A 5,002-nucleotide genomic window follows, 5' to 3' on the forward strand; every position below is an offset into this window, starting at 1 on the left:
ATAACGAGATAAAATCCTGCATATCTTACAAACATAGTTGGCTCGAAATCGTACATAGGAAAAAACTTATCGGACAACCTAATATATATTATATATATTATTATATATATATATATTATAGAATGCTAGCTTTTCATACATTGTCGGTAACACAATGTATATATGAGATAATGCAAGAATATATTATTTTTAGAGAAAATATTGTATTTATATATTTTAAAAAGAATGGAAGTGACAAGAGAAAGGTAACGTTTTGAAGACACCTGTATAATATCAGGAATATCTTGAAAGTGTTCTAAAGAAAACAAAGCTGGTTATGTTACCACGTGATATACCAAAAGATAGAAGATAGAGGAGGAAACATGGAATAGGGGAAACGAAAAAAACAAATAGAATGAAATCTCTCTCTTTCTCTTTCGCGTGAACAAACTCACCTTTTACATGGAAATATGATATAGAATATATGCCGGCTGTGTGTGGGTTGGTTGGTTGGTTGGTTGGTCATCATCTGTTCTCAAAGAGACACGCGCTGTTTGCACACATCTTTCTTCCTTTCTTTTATAAACTTCCTCCCGATAAGTGATATATTTATTGCACGTATACTTCGTATGCAGAATATTTGTCGTTCGAATTATGTTTACCCTTTTCTCTTTTTTGTTCTCCTTTGATTTAGGGATTGTATTAGGATTTCTTATGGAATTAATTATCTTTAATAATCTGTATAGAGATTTCGTCGTCTAATGTTTAACAAATGTTCGTGCATTTTTAAATGAATATTTCCAAAGTACATTTTACAACAACAACAACAACAAAAAAACAATCCATTATACGATTTCAAAGTAAAGAACATATTTTGATGAAACGTACGAACATTTGGTTCACCCTAATATAATCGTAAAACCAATCCCATTGAATTTCGAGTATTTTCTGTTAACCGCAGTTTGCAACATTTGGGGCCGAGTGTTGCAAGTTTCAACGAGCAAAACGTACCATTTCATTATTTTCAATCCTTTACCTTAGCGACCCTTTTTCTATTGAATAAACGTATGGTACAACGTGTGCGAGTATTATTGATCTTATTCGGTTTATTATTCGCCAAGAGATTTCTCAGATTCGTGGATAAAAGTAGAGATTTTGTATATTGTCTGGTTTCCATCCTTTTTTTCAATGACAATGTTCGAGATGAGAGAAAAGAAAAACGGGTGATGGGGAATACAGCATCAGCAGCATCAGCATCAGCAGCATCAGCATCAGCAGCAGCAGCATCAGCAGCAGCAACAGCAGCAGCTGGTAAATGTAGTCGATTACTATAAGAAGATGCAGATGCGCCTCTTAAAAAAGATCTTTCCAAAATGTCAAGAAATATAACTTTGACTTTGTTAACAAACAGCGTTCCAGTTTAAAATTACACTTTACCTTCTGTTTCTTTTCACGAATTTCATTCTTGATAGTTTTAACAATTCTTCTCGAGATGAACGAGACTAAATTCGATCGTTTCTACGATGATATTATTTCCATATCGTTCGTTTAAAAACTTAACATACACACACACACACAAAAATATAAGAAATATTTTTCTTTCAAAAAGAACAAGAAAAATGTCTAATTCTCTCGTACGTTGTTTTTGATTGAAATAGAAAATAGAAAAAATAAGAATAGAAAGGATGAAAAACATTTGTAAAAAATGGATAAGAGACCGTTAAAAATTCAATGCAGAGAGTGAGAGGAGGTTGAGGTAGGAGAGGAAGTGTTAGGTAAAGAGAAGAAGGAAGAACATAGCTATAAATACGTTCTCTTATTCGTGTTCTCTTTTTGACTAAAGATGAAAATAAGAGAAGAGACCAGACCAGCTGTTCTCTACCACCACCAGCACCACCATCACCAGCACCACCCTCACAGGGATGCTTATTCGGAAGATCCTTCGGGTGGTATTCGCCTATCTGAAGGAACTATCGTTGCGGAGGAGTTTTTCGATGAAGGTTTTTGGTTAAAAGGGCAGCTGTTAAGCTCACATAAAGAATAAGAGAATGATAGAAAATATGAAAAGATCACGGTCACGCCCACCACCAACTTATTGTTCATTTCATTTTATTTTTTTACGAAATATGTATATATAGATAATATTTGATTTTATTTATATTGACAAATATTTCAAATCGTATTTACAAATGTATGTTGAAAAATCACGAAGTGGTCAAAGTTGGTTGGTTGGTTGGTTGATTGGCTAGCACATCTATTAAAAATTGGTGGGTGAATAAGAAAAAGTAGAAAAAAATAGGCAGGATAGTCAGATTACAAGGGAACTTAATTAAATCGTAACGTACAGAAGCTTCTTAGAACCTTTCACGGATTATTTTTAACGGATGGCAGGCTTCCGGGGTACTCTTAAAAAACTTTTCAAATCTAAAGTGATCTCTATTTAAGAATTTTTCGGATTTCTTTTTTATTTTTAAAGGATTAGTATATTAGTAGTAGATAGTTTAAATAATTTGACAATTTCAAAGTAATCGAATAAAAATAAAGATAGAAATAGGTTCTCGTATTTCTTCGGTCTGATGTAAGAGAGAGAGAGAGAGAGAGAGAGATAGAAAAAAAAGAACAAAATCAGAAAGAGGAAGCGTTTTCGATTGATCGATCGATCGATCGATGGAAAGAAATTTGATTCGCGTTGAATCGTTCGGGCTTCCTTCCTTTCATTTTTTTCCGCAACGACATCCGTTAGTCGGTGGTGTCTTCGTGAATAAAAGAAAAAAATAAAAAGAAAAAAGAAAAAAAAAAAGGGAAATGAAGAATAGAAAAAGAATAAAAATAATAATAAGAATGAGAAAATAAATATAATGGAACGTAGGACTGACAATGCGAATATTGTTCATACAATTTCGAATTGAGAGGATGACTAGAAGAAGTTAAGATTTGGGATTAGGGTTGGTGGGGTGGGTTGGGGTAGGGTGTTGTGGGGGGATGTAAAAGAAGAAGAAGAAGAAGAAAAAAAATAGTCAACGTCTTGTTCCTTTTAAGTTGTTATTTTTTGTTTTCTTTTTTGCTCGTTCCTTCGTAAGACGTTCTCTCTCTCTCTCTCTCACTCTCTCTCTTTCTCTCTCGGATGTATGAGGGCGCAGATGGGATTGCGTTTAATGAAGTTTGGCCCGGCTTGCACCTGCCACTTTCGAGGTAGTATCTCGGACCAACGGCCGTTAGGTTGCCTCGAGCAGCCGCCAACAAATTGGCGGGAACTTGCTTCCCAGGATTCTCTTTCTTTCCTTTTCTTTTCTTTTCTTTTCTTTACTTTACTTTACTTTACTTTTTCAAACTTACGACGTAGCTTTAAAACATTTTACTTTTTTGGCCCATTGAAACAACAAAATTATAATCTTATTCCTAAATTATTTCCCCCTCCCCCCTTATTCGATTTCCTTTTTTCTTTTCCTTCTATTCTTTCAAATCTTTGCAAATTTGAAATATTTCGCGTTTACACGGTAATTATAAATATTTCCAATTTATACAGAGATAAAGTTCTTGAACACTTGTAAAAGAAAAAAAAAAACGAATGTTGTTTTATTTTTAATCAAGGTAGGAAAAAGAAAAAGAAGAAGAAGAAGATGAAATTAAAAGAGACAGAGAGAGAGAGAGAGAGAGAGAGAGAGAGAGAATAAATGTGAATTATTCGTTAGATCCGAGATTTTTTGTAACTTATAGAAGAAACGGTCGAATTCTTTTTCTGAGATGAAACAAATCGTTTTTTCTGTTTCTCTTTTTTTTTTTTTTTTTCGTTTTTTTTTTCTTGAAAGAAGATACGGAAACGCGTGACCGAACCTTCCGGGGCACGCGTGTGACAGATCACCTTTGTGTTTTCTTATTCTTAACAAATTTCATAATATTCGGAGAATATTTTTCCTTTTTTTTTTTTTGTCTCGCATAATGATGTACCATTGTAATATAGCAAATAATTTCTACAATTAGAATCACATTTGAATATAAATCGATTTTAATGAAAAGTAATTTCGTAATAAAAATAATCACGAAATGCTTCGCAATAAGCAAGGTGTTTCCAAGTGGTATTCCCACACCATAGAAATCCATAACACGTTATTTCGAATGTATGTAACATACCTGTGTACCTGCAAGGGAAGTAGGAAGAAGAAAAAGGACAATAGGGAAAAAAAAGGGGCCACTTGTCGCAGTGGTGGTAGTACGAAGGGCGCTATTATCCACCTTATAGATCCAATACCTTTTCTCTACCCCATAATTCATCGTAAGGAGCCTTATGGGGGATTATTTTCCGGACTTTTGCTATTCCTTCGGTCAGGGGAAAGATCTTGGAACAATTTTGAAGGAATATGGTTGCTTCGAGTACTATCGCTGAACTTTTAATGCCCTTTTAATTTATATTTAAAGATACGTTTAATTTTTTTAACAGCTAATCAATATTTTAATTAAATATAATATGTTTGTGTGTATATATTTATATAAGATTCTTGTCAAAAATGTATTCTCCAAATAATTTTCAATTAATTGTTTTTATTTATTTCGAAAAAACGAAACAAAACAATATCCCGATCAGTTTAATCAAGTTCCCACGAATGATGCACGTTAATTAATAAAAGATAAAATTCCGAACGTGACCAATTAGAGAAAGATAATCGTGAATTTCTCTCATAATTCATTCGGCAGATTGTACATACGCGATATTTCCTAAACAGGTGTTAAACGGGGGGAGTGTCTGTTATTTGATATGTTAGCAACGTTTGAAAATCATCATCGTCGTTCTCGTCATGATGCACGCAAGAATTTCGTTCCGGTGTCGTAAATTCGATCAAATGTGTGTTCCATTTTTATAAACTTATGCGATAGGGAGATTAATTTTTATTTTTAATTACAATTTTTATATATGAAAATATATTAATACGATATATATATATATATATATATATCGTATTAATATATTTTCATATATAAAAATTGTAATTAAAAATAAAAATTAATCTCCCTATCGCATAAGTTT

Source organism: Polistes canadensis, unplaced genomic scaffold, assembly GCF_001313835.1.
Source record: "Polistes canadensis isolate GaletaPanama2010 unplaced genomic scaffold, ASM131383v1 scaffold_235, whole genome shotgun sequence".
Taxonomy (NCBI): domain Eukaryota; kingdom Metazoa; phylum Arthropoda; class Insecta; order Hymenoptera; family Vespidae; genus Polistes; species Polistes canadensis.